General features: G+C 33.7%; 1 protein-coding gene across 1 annotated transcript in view; it reads right to left on the bottom strand.

The window, feature by feature from the left end:
- The window catches only part of SERPINA12 (serpin family A member 12), a 56,678-nt gene extending 36,374 nt beyond the window's left edge, over positions 1 to 20,304 (bottom strand). The window contains exon 1 of the mRNA XM_043981655.1: positions 20,229 to 20,304. The gene's annotated coding sequence lies outside the window, so the exon portion shown is untranslated. The remainder of the gene's footprint in view (positions 1 to 20,228) is intronic.
- Between the last annotated feature and the right edge of the window lie 910 nt (positions 20,305 to 21,214).

The following is a 21,214-nucleotide window of genomic DNA, read 5'->3' as shown; positions in this document are numbered from 1 at the left end:
ATCACCTTGCTAATATTTTATTTATGACTTTTGCATTGATATTCATCAGGGAAATTGGTCTATAATTTTCTTTCTCTGTTTTGGCCCTTCCTGGTTTAGGTATCAACACCATATTTGTGGCATAAAAAGAATTTGTTCGAACTCCTTCACCTGTTTTTCCAAATAATTTGTAAAGTATTAGAATTAATTGTTCTTTAAATGTTTGGTAGAATTCACTTGTAAACCCTTCTCGCCCTAGAGACATTTTCTTAGGGAATTCATTGATGGCTTGTTTAATTTTTTTTCTAAAATGGGCTTATTTAAGGATTTTATTTACTCTTTTGTTAATCTGGGCAGTTTATATTTTTGAAAATATTCATACATTCCATTTAGATAGTCAAATTTATTGGCACATAGTTGAGTAAAATAGCTCCTAATTAATGCTTTAATTTCTACTTCATTGGTCATGAATTCACCTCTTTCTTTTTTTTTTTTTGGTGGGGCAATGAGGGTTAAGTGACTTGCCCAGGGTCACACAACTAGTAAGTGTCAAGTGTTTGAGGCCGGATTTGAACTCAGGTCCTCCTGAATCCTGGGCCAGTGCTTTATCCACTGCGCTACCTAGATGCCCCTTACCTCTTTCATTTTTAATACTGGTAATTTGGTTTTCTTCTTTCTTTTTTTAAATCAAATTAACCAAATGCTATCTATTTTATTGATTTTTTCATAAAACCAGCTCTTAGTTTTATTGATTAATTCTATAGTTTTCTTACTTTCAATTTTATTAATCTCTCCTTTGATTTTCAGGATTTCTAATTTAGTATTTAATTGGGGATTTAAAATTTGTTCTTTTTCTAGCTTTTTTAGTTACATGCCCAATTCATTGATCTCCTCTTTCTCTATTTTATTCATGTAAGCATTTAGAGATATAAAATTTCCCCTAATAATTTTTTTGGATGCATCCCATAAGTTTTGGTATGTTGTCTCATTATTTTCATTCTCTTGGATGAAGTTATTGTTTTTATGATTTGTCATTTGACTCACTCATCCTTTAGGATGAGATTATTTAGTTTCCAATTAATTTTCAGTCTATCTTTCCATGGCTCTTTATTGCATGTAATTTTTATTTCATCATGATCTGAGAAGGATGCATTTACTATTTCTGCCATTCTACATTTGACTTTGAGGTTTTTGTGCCCTAATATATAGTCAAATTTTGTGTATGTGCCATGTACTGCTGAGAAAAAGGTATACTCCTTTCTATGCTCATTTAATTTTCTCTAGATATCTATCTTATCTAACTTTTCTAAAATTCTATTCACCTCTTTAACTTCATTCTCATTTATTTTGAGGTTAGATTTATCTAGTTCTGAGAGGGGCAGGTTCAGATCCCCCTCTATTATAGTTTTGCTGTCTGTTTCCTCTTGTAACTCATTTAACTTCTCTAAGAATTTGGATGCTATACCACTTGGTGAATGTATGTTTAGTATTGATATTACTTTATTATCTATGGTACCTTTTAGCAAGATGTAATTTCCTTCCTTATCTCTTTTAATTAGATCTATTTTTTCTTTTGCGTTGTCTGAGATAAGAATTGCTACCTCTGCTTTTTTGACTTCAGCTGAAGCATAATATATTTTGCTCCAACCTTTTACATTTACTCTGTGTGTATCTCTCTGCTTCAAATGTGTTTGCTGTAAACAACATATTGTAGGATTCTGGTTTTTAATAAGCTTCTGTTTTATAGGTGAGTTCTTCCCACTCACATTCACAGTTATGATTACTAACTGTGTATTTCCCTCCATCCTCTTTTCCCCTTTGTACTCTTTTTTTCTTCTTTCACCCTATTCCTCCTCACCAGTGTTTTTCTTCTGACTACTGCTTCCCTCAATCTTCCCTCCCCTTTATCAGCTGCCTTTCCTTTTCTTTCCCCTTTCCTCCCCTGTTTCTGCCCTCCCTTCTATCAGTACTACTCCTTTCTCCTTACCCTTTTACTTCCTTAAAAAGTAATCTAAGTTTCTTTATCCAAATAGGTGTATATGTTATTCCTTCTTTAAACCAAATCTAATGAGAGTAAGGTTAAAACAATACTCACCCCTACCTTTTCCCCCCTTTATTGTAATATTTTTTGTGCCTCTTCATATGATGTAATTAACCCCATTCCACCTCCCCTTCCCTCTCCTCCCTCTATTCTTTTATTCTGCACCTTGAGTTTCTTTATATCATCACAATGTCTATTTATTAACTATACCCTAATAGAGATACAGATTTTTAGTTAAAAGTATTATCTTCCCTCATAGGGATGTAAACAGCTTAACCTTATTGAATAACTTTTCCCCCCGCCATTTACCTTTTTATACTTCAGTTCAGTTCTGGTCTTTTCTTCAGGAAACCTTGGTAGTACCCTGTTTCATTGAATTAAATATTTCTTTTCCTCTGAAAGATAATGCTCACTTTTGCTGGGTAGTTGATTCTTGGTTGATACAAGCTCCTTTGCCTTCCAGAATATCATATTCCAAGCCTTCTGATCCTTTAATGCTTTAGCTGCCACATCCTGTGTAATCCTGACTATGGCTCCATGATATTTAAATTGCTTCTTTCTGGCTGCTAGTAGTATTTTCTCTTTCACCTGATAATTCTGGAATTTGGCTACAATATTCCTTGGAGTTTTCCTTTTAGGGTCTCTTTCAAGAGGTGATTGGTGGATTCTTTCAATGATGATTTTATCCTCTGATTCTAAAATATCAGGGTAGTTCTGCTTGATAATTTCCTGGAATATGGTGTCTAGATTCTTTTATTGATAAGGTAGTCCTATAATTCTTAGATTATCTCTCCTTCAAATATTTTCCAGGTCTGTTGTCTTTCCAATGAGGTATTTCACATTTTATTTTATTTTTTTCAATCTTTTCATTCTGCTTGACAGATTCTTGGTGTCTCATGGAGTCATTAGCTTCTATCTGCCCAATTCTAATTTTTAAGGCATTTTTTTCCCCAGTAAGTTTTTGTTCTTCCTTTTCCATTTGGTCCATTTTTTCCCCATTTGGCCAATTGTACTTTTAAGGAATTGTTTTCTTCAGTCAATTTTTGAGCTTCCTTTTCCAAACTGTTGACTCTTGTGTAATTCTCATTTCTCTCATTTGATTTTTTCTTTTTTTTTCTCAATTAATTTTTTTTTTTGTAGGGCAATGAGGGTTAAGTGACTTGCTCAGGGTCATATAGCTAGTGTCAAGTGTCTGAAGCTAGATTTGAACTCAGGTCCTCCTGAATCCAGGGCTGGTACTTTATCTACTGTATTAGCTATCTGCCACCTCTTGTTTGATTTTTAAAAGTCTTTTTTGAGCTCTTCCAAGAAGGCTTTTTTGGTCTTAAGACTAATTCTTCTTCTCCCTTGAGGCTTCACATGTAGACATTTTGACAGTATTGTCCTTATCTGAGTTTGAGTTTTGTTCTTCCCTGTCACCATAGAAGCTGTCAATGGTAAGGGTCCTTTTCTGTTCCTTACTCATATTGTAGCCTATTTTTAAACTTATAAAGTTGAGGTCTGCTATTGGGCACAGGGGCCACTGTTGCAAACTTCTTGTGCTGCAGAATAGGGGCCTTGTCACTGTCTTTCTGTTCTGAGGCCTCTGTGGCTTTTGGATTCCTCACTGCCCTGGGCTTGCTCCCTGTACTTGGATGGCTTGGCTAAGTTGAGCCTGTCCTGTTGGTGATTTTCTAGCTGGCAGTTTGCCCTCTCAGCTAGTGTTGGCAGGTCTTACAACTGGCCTGCTGTGCCACCAGCCTGATGGGCTGGGACCAAGGGGCCTCAGTTGTTGTGCTTTGGCCAAGAGCCTTCTGCTGACTTGCTCAGACCTCCTCCATGCTGCACTGCACTGAGCTGCTCTGTGTTCCCCTTTTGCCAAAGTAAGACTGACCTTTCCTGAAGTCTTCTAAATTATCTCAAGTTGGAAGATGATGTCTCTCTGTTTTCTTGTAGGTTCTGTAGTTTCAGAATCTGTTTAGAGGCTTGATTTAATGTTGTTTTTGAGGGAAACTTGGGAGAGCTCAGGCAACCTCCTGGCTTCTCTCCACCATCTTAGCTCCACCCCCTCTTTGGGAATCTTATGCACATAAGTGGTTAAGGATAAAGCCAGGGCTAGAGGCAATTTAATTGTCCTCTTGGGTCCTTTTGATATTCAAATGAGCTATGCAAGCTTCAAATCTTTTCTAATTGCTTTTTTTTGCTTTTTAAGCCTTTTCTCTTTACACTTCAATGCTTTAATTTTTCAGTCCCTTTAGACCTCTCAGCTTTGATGAAGTCCTTCCAGGGAAGTCTGTTAGACTACTTTAAAGATTTTATTTATAAATTCTCTTTGCCCTAGTACATGGCCTATTTTTTTAAAGGTGTCATAAGGTACTGAGAAACATTGGATATTCTCCAATGTTTCCATTCATAAGTCTTAAAGCTCTAAATTCTCCAACAGTTTCTTTATTTTACTTTTTGCTTATATTTCTGTTAGATTTGTCTACATTTGAAAGAAGATGCTTGATATCTCTTTACTATTAGTATATTTGTGTCTATATCTTTTGGCAGTTCAGTTGGCATTTCTCTTACAGATTTAGATTCTATGCCATTTGACAAGCATATGTTTATTAATAATGCTGTTTCATTTTTTTATGATTTTGTTAATCATAACATAATGTATCTCTATTGATATTTAAATTTTTACCTTTGCTTTGTCTGATAGCAAGAGTGCAGCTGTGGCATTTTTGGATTTATCTGATACATGACAAATTTTGTTCCTATCTCTCATTGTCTGGCCCAGTTCTACCCTTTTTCCTCACCATGATTAATTTTCTTCCTCAAAGCCATTCTATCTCATCTCTTCCCCTACCCCATATTACCACTACCATTCTGGGTGCCACATGTTTCTAGTAACTCGTGAATATGGTTTCCTGGGGCAGAAAACACTTTCTCAGAGAAGATATCCTGCCAATGCCCTTGGAATAGTGATAGAGGGTGAGGCATTTCACTATCCAGTCATTTTTTCACCAACTGTCATACTGTCTGGTCCAGAACCCATGACCTGAAATGCTTACCCTTTTCATGCCTGGACCTTCTGCCCTGGAATCCCTTTGGGATGCTAGATGGTTGCCTCAGTTATCCACTACATTTGTACCTAGGCTTCAGCCATGTTTCTTCACTTCTCAGTCATTTTCTTAGTAATTTTCTGTCTAGAAACTGACCTCAAGAGGACTTAACCTTGTCCTTCTGTTGTTGTTATTCAGTATTGCCTGACTTTTCATGACCCCATTTGCACTTTTCTTGGCAAAGATACTGGAGTCATTTGCAAAGTTTTTGGCAAAGATACTTGGAGTGGTCCCACTCTTCTTTAGAGAGAAACTTCTAAACATGATCTCTAAGCACAACTTATTTTTTTCCTTTAAAATAGTAATTATTTGCCCTTCTTGATTTTTTGGAAGTTAAATAACATGTTTGCATGTCTATTTTTCTTTCAGGAATCCCTCAAATTCCTCTTAATGTCCATCTTTTTTCATTGATGATTAATTAGATTGAGGTATATAGGGCATTTCATTTTGGGTTGAAACATAACTCCTTTGCTTTTCAGAATATCCCATTCCATTTCATTCTTCAATTTCTCATGGCTTTGGAATGATTTATTTAGATTTCCTTTCCTTCATATTGAAGCTCTTCTGATCACTTGCAAAATTTGTTGTTTATCATTATAAGTTATATTTAACCACTATGTTTCTAGAGTTTGAAGCATAGGGTTTTCCTTATTGTTGCTTTTTGTTTGTTTTGTTTTCCTGGTAGTAATCTATCCTTTCTCTTGATTGATGCTTTTTTTTTTTTTGGTATATATTTGGAACTCCTGGTCAGTCAAAAATTGTCTTATTCAGATTTAAAATTGTCTTGTTTTTATGAAAGACCTATACTTCTCAAATTGTTTCTATGAATACTGTCTTGTATAAAATTAACATGCCTTTTAAAAGTTGTTTTTGCTTTTCTTCTGCAAGATTTTCCTTCCCTTCCATTCCAATTTCTGTTGAGGGAAAAATATCTCCTGTTTCTTTAATGAAAAAAATACTTCTCCCTCTCCCAACTATACCCTATTTTCATCATTAACTATGTCACTCAGAGTTGATGGTCCACCAATTTTACCAAACAATTGGAATAGTATAGGAATGAAAAGAGCTGACACTTAGGGAAACAGTAGTTTAGACACTATCTGGTTTTGGCTCAATCAATAATGTACAATGATCTTGTGTTTCTTCACCTCTGCCCCCAACAAGCAAAAGGGAACCAAGATGTAATTTACACAGCAGTCCACTTTCACCCAACATGCCATAAGCTTCCCAGTCTATAACTCAGCTCTTCTCTTCTTAATTTACACTAATTCTGCTTTAGCTACCCAAAGTATTGGTAAGGGAGGGATACTCCTCCATGCTACTATCCAAGTAGAATCATAGTTTTTCATCTCTTTCCCAGATTCTCTTGCCAACATTAAGTTCAATGTCATAGCTTTTTGGGAATTCTGGACAAAATGTCTCTTTGGCTGCCATAATCACTTGTCTTGTCAATCTCCATAGGAAATTCATCATAAAATGAAGAAAGGATTATACAACTAAAGCCTCTTGGGAAAATAAGATGTATTTGTCAGTAAAAGCCAACTGGACCAAATTAGCATTCAAGAATAAAGAAGTGATGAAAATGGAATAATGACAAAACATATTTCATGGAACATCTCTTTCCTGGTTGTCTTGGGTCATCACTGCATAGGTCTTATTTGTATTAGATTTGACCTTGTGCTGAATTGTAATTTCCCTAAATAAAAACTTTCATAAATATTTTGTGATGTGCCAAGATCAGTATTCAAAGATTCTATAAATGCTAGTAGATATGGAACCACTGAAACTGAAAGAGTCAAAGTCTTGTTTAGGAGGCTGCTGACAATGCTCAGATTCTATGATTCTTTGACTGGATCAGTGATATGAGTATTGGAAACTCACCTTCATGTGGAGTGCACATGTTTTTTTGATGGTTTGAGAATGTTATAAATTCAGTGAGATTAAATTGATAATAAAACATGGGACTTTTCACATTCATTGATCTAAGAGGATTTAGAAGGACAGTGAGTAGAAAGTGTAGTGTACTACATTCTCTCCTGTCTCTCTGTCTCATCTCTGTCTCTGTCTTTATCTCTCTCTCTCCTTTTTCCTTTCCTTCTCCCTCTCCTCCCCCACTTTTCCACCCTCTCTCCTCGTCTCCTGTTTCTCTTTCTCTCTACATATATATGTATATATACACATGTGTATACATGTATAATAAAGAGACATATATTTAAAATGCATTTTCTCTAGCAATACCTACACCCTTTTAATACTTTAAACAGGAAAACTGCTTGCATTTTCTCCATTAATAAATAATATTCCATAACAGTTATTTTGTTACCACAGACCCTTGGTAAAGTTTGTTTCTTTTTTCCTTCCTCAACTCTATGATTTGTTAATGAGTTTTGACTTTAATTCTCTAAAGCTGAAATTTGAAGGCAAGCTATTGAACCCTTGAATATTGGCAAGAGCTGCTCCCTAGACCTCATGCAGATATGCACAGGTGCTTTTGGATACCAACATAACAAGCAAGAGAAAGGTAAGGGGAATATCCCCAAGACCCATTTAAATACAAAGCCAAAATATCCCAAACCTTTGAGCTCTTGCTTACCTTCTTTTTTCACTGGAAATGAAGATTTATCAAGATGCCCCCAGACAGTTGCCAAGAGACCTAGAGTGAGCACTTGGTGAAAAGCTGGTGAGGTCCAGAATAAGAGGTTTCTGTAGATCAGTTTGATTCAGGGTGATGATTGAGAGAGCCAAAATAAAAAAAAATAACAATATGTTGATGATAGCAATATTAAAAACAAAGAACCCAGCACTCACTAAAAGGAAAAGTCACACAAATTTGGAGGAGAACTGGCAAGGCTGAAGGGAATTCATCCTTAATAGTAGGTTTACTATTAGGCATTAGGTGGGAGGCCAAGATGAACACCACTCCCTTAATGACAAGGTGAGTCAGTCTCATCACTCCACCCCAAAATTTGTATGTGGAAAAAAAAAACACCCAGTCTAGTTAACTGTAGAAAAGAGAGACTCCTATCTCAACCAAGGAATTTCCAAAGATTGATTGACTGATTCTGAGTGTGTGTGTGAGTGTGTGTGTGAAGATTGCAGGTAGGAGGGATATGTCCTATGAAATTATTTTGGACATTGTTCTATTTTCAACATTTTTGGATTCCCAAATGCTAATTTGTTCTGGATGGCTTTTATTTGTTTATCTTTTGAAAGGTTTAGATGTATTTTGTTTTGGGTGACTTACATAGTTTTTTTGAAACAATGCCTCCATTCCAAATAAATAAAGTTAAAAAATAAATGAATTAATCTCAAGTAAACAACATCAGTCAAAATTAGTCCATGTCTTGGCAATATGCATATGGCAAAAAGCAACAGCCACTAACCAAGTTATGGTATATAAATGCAATCAAATACTATTGTGCTGTAAAAAATGATGAAAATAATAATTTCTGAAAAACCTGAGATGACCTGTATGAATTGATGCAAAGTGAGGTGAGTGGAACCAGAACAATTTATTTCAAATGTGGCCTCAGACACTTGACAATTACTAGTTGTGTGACCCTGGGCAAGTCATTTAACCTTCATTGCACCACCAAAAAAACCCAATTTATACAATAATGATAATATTGTAAGGATAATCAATACTGAAAAACTTAATAACTCTGATCAATGTAATGGCCAACTATAATTCCAAAAGACTCATGGTGAAACATGCTATTCACCTTCTGATAGAGAGTTGATGGACTCTAAGTATAGAATGAACACTAGTTTCTTTCCTTCCTTCCTTTTGTTCCTTCCTATCGCCTTCTCTCTCCCAGGCTAGATGTGTTGTGGCCAATTCAAGCTTGGGTGGAGCCATTTTTAATCATCACAATATGACTTTCTCCTTTTCTGAATCAAATTAACCAGTGACTTGTCTATTTTTTTTTCTTAAAAAAAAATCCTAGTGGTCTTTATTGCTTCAATGATTTTTTTTTTGCAGGGCAATGGGGGTTAAGTGACTTGCCCAGGGTCACACAGCTAGTAAGTGTCTGAGGCTGGATTTGAACTCAGGTACTCCTGAATCCAGGGCCGGTGCTTTATCCACTGCGCCACCTAGTTGCCCCCTCTTCAATGATTTTTTAAAACTTTATATCTTGTTCATTTCTTCTTTGATTTTTTTGTATTTTTATTTTGTTGCTTAATTGGGTAGACTTAATTTATTAATTTTATAGAAATGTACAATCTCCAATAAAAGAAACTGAGGCAGAGCTCTGAGCCAATAACCATTTATCAAAGGCACATGATCCACCTTAATAAATGGGACCTTAGATCTTCCTTACATCCCTGGTCTCCAGGGCCTTAGTTTTATAGTGCTTCATATCCAGATTGATGCAGAAGAGGCAAAGTAAAATATAGAGTCTCATTGGTAGATAAACCTGTCTCTTGACTTTTCAGGAGAATCTTCAGTTCATGCTTCCAGCCAATGACTGGTAGATGTCCACATGTGGGCAGAGTTGATGACCATTCACTGGTCCCATGTTGGGCGATTGAGTCATAAACAGTGCCCATAGGCCCATTTCCCCAACATCAGGGTGATAAGGGTGAGAGGACAATCAAAAATATGTAGGGGACCTTCCATATCGTTTAGTCATCACTATCATGTTGGGTTTGGTCACTTATTCAAAAAGGGTGGAGGTCCTCTATCTAGCTTCCTATGATTAAACAAGTGAACTTCATAACAAGCAAGTGAACTTCAAGAATCCATCTAACCTTATCTAATATGTAAAATGTGCTAATATTGATATTAATTGATTATATTGACTAAATGTATATTAATAGATAAATATAAACTAGGGGCATAAATAAAAAATAGGGGCTTGATAAAATCACCTTTTACACCATGGTTTTTGACCCTGCAATACCACTACTAGGTCTATAGCTCAAAAAGATCAAAAAAAGAGGAAAAGGTCCCGCATGTACACAAATATTCATAATAGCTCTTTTTTATGGTGGCAAAAAAGTGGAAACTGAGATACCCTCAATTGAGGAATGGCTGAACAAGTTATACTATAAGAATATGGTGGAATACTATTGTACTATGAGAAATGATAAAGGGGATAGTTTCAGAAAAACCTGGGAAGACTTCTATGAAATAATGCAAAGTGAAGTTAGGAAAGTTAGAACAATTTACATAGTAACAGGAATATCAAAAAGGTAACCAACTTTGAAAGGTCTAGTAACTCTGATCAACTCAGTGACTGACCATAATTCCAAATGACTCATGATGAAACATGGATAGTGAAGTGATATACTCAGAATATCGACTGAAATTTATTTTTTTCTTTCTTCTTCCCTCCCTCTTTCCCTCCCTTTCTCCCTCTCTCTTCCCCTCTTTCCTCTCTGTTTCTCTCCTTCCTCCCTCCCTTCCTTCTTTCTTTCCTTCCTTCCTTTCTTCCTTCCTTCCTCCCTCCCTCTCTCCCTTCCTTTCTCCCTCTTTCCTTTCCTGCTACAGAAAGAAAATCACTTTTAATTATTTAACATGAGAATTTCCAACTCAGAAATTGACAATCACTCCAAATCAGGACTTTGTTATTGTTGTTGGTTTTTTTTTTTTTTTGGTTGACTGTCTATACCCAAAGAAGTTTTAATAAAGCAGATTAAAATTTAAATAAAGTTAATTATGTGGATTAATTTTTTTTACTATTTTTTTTTGTTATTATGCTTTCCCCCCCTCCTTTTACTTTCTCTAAGTTTATAATGGGGAAGAGTCAAGGGAGATTAGTAATAGTAATGCCAAAAAAGGGACCATTTTAGAAAAAACACAGAAAAGAATGGAAGGAATCCAGAAGAAATTCCAGAGTAGTAGGATAGGTTTGAAAATAACATATAGAATTTATTATGTAATTTAAAAAGGCAAAGGTATGAAATGGAGATTCACCTCTTTATATCTCCTACTCTTGCTGTATTCTATTTTGTGTATAGAAATGCTCTTTTTTGTTGTTTAAATTGACAATTTAATTTTTTCTAAAAAAAAAAGCAATGACCTATAATTAAAACTATTTTGGGAAAAAATTGCACATCAAAGTTGCACTTAATATATCCAATGTGATATATAGTTTCAGGATGAATTAAAGAATATATTAAAATCTTATCAACTCAAAAAAATCTTATCAACTCAATGACAAATTATGCAAAACAAATGATTTTGATAAAAAGACATAATGCATATTAAAAGTTTTTTTAAAAGATGTAAAAAGTTCTAAGGACTATATTATATAAATAAATCTAATTATATTACTTTGTCCCAATTAATTTGCAAACAACTCTATGTTGAAGATCTTTTTTTGTTGTAATTGTTGTTTTGTTTGGTTTAGTTTGGTGAGAATTGTCTCTTGTATGAAAACACAAATTACATATAGAAAGGAAGAAAGAGACAATTGCCAAGACCTGGGTGGCTTCCACAACCCAGAGAAATGGAAGCAAATACCAAGAAGAGCTGCCAAAGGAAAATTTCTAAGGTTATACAAATTGATCTTACTTTCAGTTTTTTTTTCCTGTCACATAGTCTGGGACCTCCTTGTTTCTCTGAGTAGAAAAGCCAAGCTCTTTTTCTGAGGCTAAAAATTATGGAGGTTATATGGGCAGTGGTGAAAAAGAATTATCCTGTCCCTTGTTTGAATGTCTAATTAGTACTAGCCTAGAATACCCTTAGCATACATTCAGTGGTATTGGCACATTATTATGCTTATTCAACTTTTGACATTCATTCTCTAAACGCAAACAATGAACAGTAAACCTATGTCTCATCCTGATGTCAAAGTGACCAAGTTTTTGAAAGATATGGCAGTGCAGCACAAATTCTGGCCTGTCGTTCCAAAATGACAAAGCTCCAAGTTGAGCCCTAATGTTGGAAGTAAAGTACTTACAAATAATCAGACTTGTAGCAGAGTATGGATGAAGGCTTTTTATTGTATTATCACAAGAATGGGTACCTCTGCTTATGCTCACAGGAGTGAGTTTGAACAAAGTCTCAGACAAGCTTATATTCCTTAAGGTCTCTCCCCTCCTTTCTCCAACTGGATGGGAAGTTCACCTATGTAACTCCTTTGTATGTTCTCCCCTCATTACATATTCCTTCATACATCACATGTTCAGAAAATGGCTGTCAAATACCACATAGAGATGGAGAAGTTAATACTCACAAACTCATTAATACTTATTAAGCATGTGCAGAAAGAAGTTGCATTTACTAAAGTTCACTTAGCCCACTTCAAACAGCAGCAACTGGATAAAGCCAGATTTTTGTTTTTCTACTTTAGGACTTTGTAGGAATATTTGAGGAGGGGGTAGGACAGAGGTTGCTTCACAGTATTCTAACTTCTCACACCCAATGACACACTATGGGTATGGTGTAGAAGATCTGTTTAGCTATTATCAGAGAGATTAATCACCAGAAGATTGGCAGCACATGTAAAGATTTTTTGAAATCAACTCATGACAATGGTTGACTAAGGCATGTGACTTACATCAATGGTGGTAACCACCCCACTAACAGCATGGCAGAACTTTAGAAGGCTTACAGTTGAAGTATTAAAGAAGTTTGTACTATGAGCAATGCCCTGTTGGCTTTGGAGCCTATAGAGGTCAATATGATATCATTTGTGTTATTCTCATGGAGTTTGTGAACTTATGGGAGGAAATAAATCATGGGCATAGATGTGAATTAGAACATGAAATAAAATGGCCTGGTCTCTTATTTTACTGAAATGATAGAAACTATTTAACATGTGAAACAGCAGCAGGAGCCCCTAAAATCAAAGAAAGATCCACCCTGAAGGGCCTGGCAATAGCATTTAAAAAGTGAAGGAGGGTCATGAGTCTAGCCCTGGTATAAAATCTCACACCAGGAGATGAATAGAAGAAAACAGTAGGTATAATAAATATTATTGTATTTATTTATAGCTTAAGATGTACCCAGAAGAAGAGTAAGTTCACAACAAGTGCAATCAGAGTCTCAGAAAAAAAATAGCATGGTCACAATGATTCTAAGAGATAATGAAATAAAAACTGAAATTATAAAGGAAATAATGGGTTTGGATGAAAGAAATTTTAAAACAAAAAATAAAGGTTTTTATTATGTTAAAAATATTGATTATGGGAAAAAAAGAGTCTACTACCAAAAATAATTTACTTGGAAAACAATTTGTAGAGAGTAATATAATAATCTTCAGACTCCCTGAAAACAATGAACAAACCAAAACGTGAACACTATTTTTCAAGGACTCTTAAAAGATAATACTTAGATCTAGGAGAATTGAATGGTAAAGTATAAATGGAGAGTAGCTTCATGGAAAGAACAGTCATAAGGAAAAATATAATCAACTGGAGATCTGATCATGGAGTGATTAATGAGAAAGAAAAAGAATGTATGAGAATCAGAGATTGGGATCTGAAGTTGGTGAAAAGAGAAGTAGAAATAGAAATAGAGATAGAAATAGAAAAAGAAATAGAAGTAGAAAAGTCACTTAAATTTTACATTATGAATGGGATCTCTTATTAGTAATTTGTTCCACAAATCAACCATATATTACTATTAGCATTCCTCCTTTTCCAATTTTGTTAACAATGGTTGCAATATTAGAATTAATTATTTTTTGGTGTTTGATAGAATTCACTTGTAAATCATTTGGTCCTGGATCTTTTTATTTATTAGATTCTAATAATTTCCTTTATTTCCTCTACATTTATTATGAATTGTTGTGAAATTCTATTTATTTTTTATTGTATTCCTGATTCAGTGATTCTTTCTTTTGTTGACTATAGTACTTAGTAATGTGAATTTTTCCTTAGTAATTACTCTGACTGCATCCAAAATGTCTTTGTATGTTATATTACTCTTATAATTTTCTTTAATAAAATTATTCATTGTTTCTATGACTTATTTTTTATCCAACAATCTTAAAAGATTAAATTATTTCATCTCCATTTAAACTTGGAGCCTTTCTTGGAGACTATTGACTATAACTTTTATACTGTTGTGATAAGTAAAGGAAGTATACAATTTATTTTTGCTTTTATGTATTTGATTATGACTTTTGAAGCTCAAGCATATGTTCAATTTTTGTAAAGATGTCAAGCATAACTGAAGAATATGGAGTTTCCTTTTTATTTCCTTTTGGTAATCATCTTTTTTTCTTGAGATATTTGTCCATAAATGCCTGGACTCTTTAGTTGACATGGAGACCATTTGTTATTCTGCTATTAAAATCTTCCCTGTTGGTTTATCTGCTTATGTTCAAAGTTCCAACTGAGTTTTTTTTTTCTTGAGGGCTTTGATAATTGCAGTATTTTAAAAATTAAACACACCTATTGCTCACTTTCTAACTCCTTCCCCTTGTTATACCTCAAAATGGTCTCAGCCTCTTCCCACTCTATAATTCATGTTTCCCTGGCTTTAGTCTTTACTCTAAGTGACATCTAGAGGACAGAATTTAACCCATCTGGATTTTAGACTCTTTCCTTAAGGCTCAGTAAAGGGCACCATTGTTCCATACAGTGGTGTTCTACCCTGCTTTCCTCTGTTTCTGTTTCTGAGTTCTCTTGCTGAACTTTGATGGCCCATCTTCATCTGTTTCTCTCAATTTCTTTCTCCCTTTTTTAGTCCTTACTTTATGATTCACCCTTTGAAGGGGAAATTTTTCTTGCTTGTGACTATTTCCTTTCTAACCTTACTCTCATTGGTCTATCCACATCTCTTTCCTTGTCCCCATTTGACAAGTTTAGGGCATTTTCTTATCAAATTCTATATTGAATGCATATCTGTAAATATGTTCAGCTATCATTTATATGTTATAGATACAAATGAGGTCATGAGATGTCCTCTCTCTTCACTCATTCTTCCAGTTTTCTATATTCTTTTTCTCAAGCACTTCATTTATGTGAAAATATAAATTCCTTTCCCTCCATCATTTTTCTCCATTGCATTCCTTCCCCCCAATCTCTTATTGTCTTTTTTAAAACCAGCAACACAGGACAAATCCACACTTAGCCCTTGTATTTATTGTATTTAACTCTTTATTTTAGCCTTGAAATCATTAGAAGTCTGAATAAACACTTGCTGTTTTCCCCCTGTTTTAATAAAGTTGTCATAATTTAGCTCTTGTCAGTTACTCAAGTTTAATTACCTGTTCAAATTTCTTTTGCCTCCTGTGTTTGCATTTCAAAGTTGATAGTTAGATAAGGCCTTTTCATCAGAAATGCTTGAAAATCCTCTATTCTATTAAAAATTAATTTCCCCTGATATACATAGCTTTGTAAGGAATTCTTGGCTGAGAAAGCCTTTATTTTTATTTTTGTTCCGAGATATGTAATATCATATTCCAAGGTGCTCTCTTAGAGAAGTTACTATCAAATCATATGCAATTATGACTGTATTTCCTTGAAATTTTTGTTTCATTCTGCTTGCAATATTTTATTTGTGTATTTGTAAACTCTGATTTTAGACTATAACATTCTGGGGGTAGTTTCAGTTTGAAGTTTCTTTCCAGAGGTGATTTTTTGTTTGATAATTGTTTTCAGAAAGTTTTATGATTCTTGAATTCTTTTCCACAGCTTGTTCAGATGGTTTTGATAGTAGATTCCCTCATATTTTCATATATTGTTTGAATCTTTTGACTTTGTTTTAATATTTTTCTATTATCTTGGAGCCATTGAGTTACTCTACTTTTCAGGGCTTCTAAAACTTGAGTAAAAATTTCAAACCTTCTCATCTATTTATTCTTCTTTATTTTTTCTGCCAAAAGTCTCATTTCATTTTTATATGTACTTTTTGACTCTTTCTCCCCATTATCTCTTTCAGTCCTCATGGGCCAGTTAATTTTTTCTCTAGTTATTCTTTTCTTCAAGGTTTGTCACTTGGGTTATTCTTTTATTGTGTGTGTATGTGTAACACACAGGGTTTTTTCAATCTATTAAAATAAAAATTTTATTGTGAATTTAATAAAAGTCTAACATCTACTAACATTAACATTTTAATCTGCAAAGAATGAAGAGATTGACCTGAAATTGTGAACTTCTTTAATACTTGATTTGTCTTTATTTTTCCTCATGCTAAACAACTTGTTTTTAAAAAATTAACAGAAAAATTGCAACACTGTCCTATTTGCCTGTACCCCCTTTTGCACTTCCTTCTCTGTTTTCTATTTTTATAAAGTGATTCAATGACACTTTCTCTTTTTTTAAAAAAAGTATCACTATCACTCCACTCCACCTAACTTCCTTTACCTTCTAATAAAAACTATTCTCTGTAACAAAAAAATATAGTCAGGAAAAACAATTTCACATACTGTTTTTGTCTGAAAATACATCACATTCTAAACTCTCATTCATCATTTATCCTGGAAGGTATGAGTCATGAATCATTGTCATTTTTCTGAAATCATTATTTGTTGTTGTATCAATCATATTCCTTCAATCTTTCACAGTTGCCTTTCTTTAAAATGCTGTGTAATTCATGGTATTTCTGCTTATTTGATTCTATAACATATCATATAGCCATCCCCATGGTTTTTTTTAGTCTTTCCCCTTTGTCATTTCTTAGAGCATAATAATACTTCATTACATTCATATTTCATAATTAGTTTAGCTATTCTACAATCAATGGGCACATAGTTTGCTTCTAGTTATTTATTACAGTGTAAAAATCTTCTACAAATTTTGTATGTTGCTTTAAAAAATTGTGTGTGTATGTGTATGTGTATGTGTGTGTTATAAGGGTAATACTGAGACCACTGGGTCAAAGTTTAGTAACTTGTCTATAATGATAGGACCACTTCAAAGCTCTACCCATGTGTACTTGTCTTTCTACAGCCACTACAACAATGATCATGGTCCTTTTTAAATAATAAGCCAATTTAAGGCATGAGAAGTAAAATCTTAGAATTTTTTAAATTTGCATTTCTATCTCATTAGTAGTGATATGGAGTTTTTTCTCAAATGATTGTTGATAAATTACCTTTCTGCTTTTGAGAATTACCAGTTCATATATGTAGATTGCTTATCTATAGATATTGAGTCTATTGGGGAATAACTCATTGCTATATATTCACATTATTTCTTTGCATATCTTTCATATCAGATTTTCCTCAGAGAAATTTGATATAAAGATATTATTCTGGTTAACTATTTTCCTTCTACAAACATGCAGAAAAGCAGAAATGTTAAATACATTTTCTGACTATAATGCATAAAAAGTAATTCAGTAAAATACCTTTTAATTAAAAAGAAATTATAGAATTGAATAGAATTAAATTATAGAATTAAAGTAGAATTAAAAGTAATTTGAAAGAAAATAACAATCCTAAAGAATGGACAGATCAAAGAATAAGTCATCAGAACAATCAATAATTTCATTAAAAACATTGACAAAAATGATAAAACACATCAAAATTTGTGGAATATAGCCAAAGCAGTACTTATGGAAAAATTTATATCTCTAAACACTTACATCAAAAAGAGAAAAAGAGAAAAAATTCTAAAAAAAAAAAAGTAAAACACCAACAGCTTATTAAAACCCTCAATTAAACACTGTAATAGAAACCCTGAAAATCAAAGGAGATTAACAAAACTAAAAGTTTAAAAAATTGAACTAATAAATAAGTCTAGGATACATTTTTTGTGGAAAAACAATATGATAAAGCATTGGTTGGTTTGATTTTAAAAACAAGAAATAAAATTACATTATCAAAAATGAAAAAGTTTAATTCATGGTCAATGAAGGTGAAATAAAACCAAAAAATAGGAAAGAAAGGAATCCTACCAAATTCTTTCTATGCACAATATACCTAAACCATGGAAGATCAAAACAGAGAAGGAAAAGTATAGATTAATTTACCTAATTGACATTCATGCAAAAAAGAATTTTGAATAAAGCACTAGCAAAGACATTACAGCAATATATCACAAAGATCATACACTGTGATCAGGCTGGATTTATTTTAGACATTCAAGACTGGTTAAACATTAGGAAAACTATCAATATAATTAACCATATCAACAAAAACAACAAAAATTGTATGATTATTTAAGAAGACGAAGCAAGAACTTTTGACAAAATGCAACATCCATTCTTACTACTAACAGGCCCAGGAACAAATGGAGGTTTCCTTAAAATGATAAGTAGTATCTCTAAACCCTTAGCAAGCTTTGTCTTCAATCAGCATAAGCTAGAAGTCTTTCCAATAGGATAAAGGGTGAAGCAAGGATATTCATTCAATATTGTTTAAGAAATGTTAACTATATCCATATAATAAGAAAAAAGACATTGAAAGAGTAAGCATAAGCAATGAAGAAACAAAATTTTCACTCTTTGCAAATGATATGATGGTTTAAGTAGAAAAGGGCTTCTTAAACTTTTTCCATTTGTAACCTCTTTTCACCCAAGAAAATTTTTTATGGGACATGGCTATATAGGTATGTAAAATAACCTTTTGCGGTTGCCTAATTTTTGTGATCCCCACATTTAGTTATGTGACCCCCATATGGGGTTGCAACTAAAAGTTTAAGAAGCTATGACTTAGAGAACCTTAAACAGTCAACTAAAAAACTAATAACACAATAATTTCAGTAAAGTTGCAGGATATAAAATAAACCCACACAAATCATCAGCATTTTTGTATGTTACCAATAAAACTCAGCAAGAAGATATAGAGACATTCTACTTAAAATATCTACAAGCAGTATAAAATACTTTGAAGTCTCCTTGCTAAGTCATCCAAGAACAATATGAACACAATTAGAAAACATTCATTGCCCAGAAAAAAACCATAGATATACATAATGGTAGAAATATTCATGCTCATGGGTAGGCTGTGGCAAATATTAAAAATGTAAATACTACCTAAATTAATTTACTTAATAAGTACCATATCAATCAAATCACCAAATAATTATTTTATTGAGTTAGAAAAAATGGAGGAAAAATGTCAATAATACCGAGGGAATCAATGACAAAAGGGGGAAGTAAAGGAGCCTAGCAGTACCATATCTCAAACTTTTATAATACAAAGCTATAACTGTCAAGACAATTTGGTACTGGGTAAGAAATAACATAGTTGATCAGTGGAACAGATTAGGTATATGATGTTCAGGAGCAAATGAGTACACTAACCTGCTGCTGGATAAACCCAAAGTTTCTAGTTATTGAGGCAATAATTCACTATGTGAAAAAAACTTCTGTGAACACTAGAAAGAAATCTGGCAATTACTTTAAAGAATTAGGATTATACTAAAATTCATTTGGAGGAACAAAAAGTTAACAATTTCAATGTGTTTATTCTTTTATATGGGCAAGGGCCTAGTGGAACCAGATCTCAAAATAGAATTCAAAGCCTTCATCATTAAAACTATTTGACATGTTAAAATTAAAAAATATATATATTAGGTATGCAAGTTTCAGATGCAATTGAACACAGTAGTACAGAGTTGGTAAATCCCAAAGTACATGCTACCAGGCTAAGTATTCACTATTTGACCAAAACTGCTGGAAAAATTGGAAAACAATCTTGAACAATTATAGGCTTAAATCAACATCCTAAATTATATATCACAATAGTCTCCTAAGGGATAAATGATCTAGATATAGAAGGTTATATCATAAACAAATTATAGGATCAATGAAAGCAATAATTTTAATAACTAGGGAGAAGAGACTAATTCTTGACCAAACAAGTGATGGAGAAAATTGCAGGAATTAACATTAATCATTTTGAATACATAAAATTGAAAAAGTTCTGCATAAACAATAACCATGCAATTATACTTGGAAATTAAATAGTAAAGCTATCTCTTCCATTAGAATATAAGCTTCCTGAGAGCATGGTTTGGCTTGCTTTTGTATGTGCATTCCCAGCATTTGGCATAGTATTTGGCACATGGTAAGTGTTTATGAAATGCCATTTGTTCATTCATTCAATTATTCATTCATTTATTTCATGCTATCCCAACTTATCTCTTCTCTTGGTTATCACATACTCTGATGCCTGGGTAGGGAGGGAAGCATACTGAAGTAGAGTCAGGCAACTGGGTTTTGAATCTTAGTTCTGCCACTCACTAACTCTGACTTCAAGAAAGATGCTTACCTCTCTGGGTTTTAGTATCCTCATCTTCAAAATTCAGAGATTGAACTTGATTTTCCATTCTCTGGATCAACCTGGCACATCCTTAAAGGACAAGGATAGAGTAAGACTTTTCAGTCAGATACAGATTTTCCACAGAATTTTAGATTTATGACAGACTCTTCCCTGTGGCATGAATGTACCCACATTGTAAATAATGGATTATAGAGGAGGGTATCAAATTTTAAGCAATTCAGGAAGTCTATAAAGGATGAAGAAATTTGGGAAAATGTTAAATCTTTTAGAAACTGGTAATCCAATCTCTGAATTTTTAGAAATGTGGTGAATGGGGCAGCTAGCTGGTGCAGTGGATAGAGCACCGGCCCTGGAATCAGGAGGACCTGAGTTCAAATCCGGCCTCAGACACTTAACACATACTAGTTGTGTGACCCTGGGCAAGTAATTTAACCCCAATTGCCTCACCAAAAAAAAAAGAAAGAAAGAAAAACAAACAAACAAACAAACATGGTGAATGATTCAGGGAGTCCCCACAGAGCTCAGCAGTTGCTGAATCACAAACTCAATTTATCAGATTGAAGAATACACTGAGAAGAAAATCTAGGGACTCTGGATTCATATCTCAAGTCAATTAAGACCAACTTCATACCATAAAATGAAAATTTTTTACCGCCACTTTATAACTACAGCCTAATAGCAAAGCTTTGGAAATAAATAGATCCACAAGTCAGACTGGAGAGGAATTATTTATATCAAAAAAGAAGAAATTAAACCTAATTTTATGCATCTTTGAAACTGTTACAGAATGGGGGGCTCTGTCCAGTATAAATATGTATATTTTTAGTTATTTGCAAAGCTTTACTCTGGGGTGACCTTAAATGGGGGTATCAGGCTCTTTTGTGGTATTTCAGGGATACTTAACAAGTCTTCCCTCCAACTCCAATCCCTTTCCTGTCCCTGAAATTCCTTTAGTAGGAGGCAAAGCCATTGAA

Source organism: Dromiciops gliroides, chromosome 2 (assembly GCF_019393635.1).
Source record: "Dromiciops gliroides isolate mDroGli1 chromosome 2, mDroGli1.pri, whole genome shotgun sequence".
In the NCBI taxonomy this organism is placed as follows: Eukaryota; Metazoa; Chordata; class Mammalia; order Microbiotheria; family Microbiotheriidae; genus Dromiciops; species Dromiciops gliroides.
The sequence above is the reverse complement of the archived record's forward strand: the minus strand, read 5'-3'. Positions and strand labels throughout refer to the sequence as shown.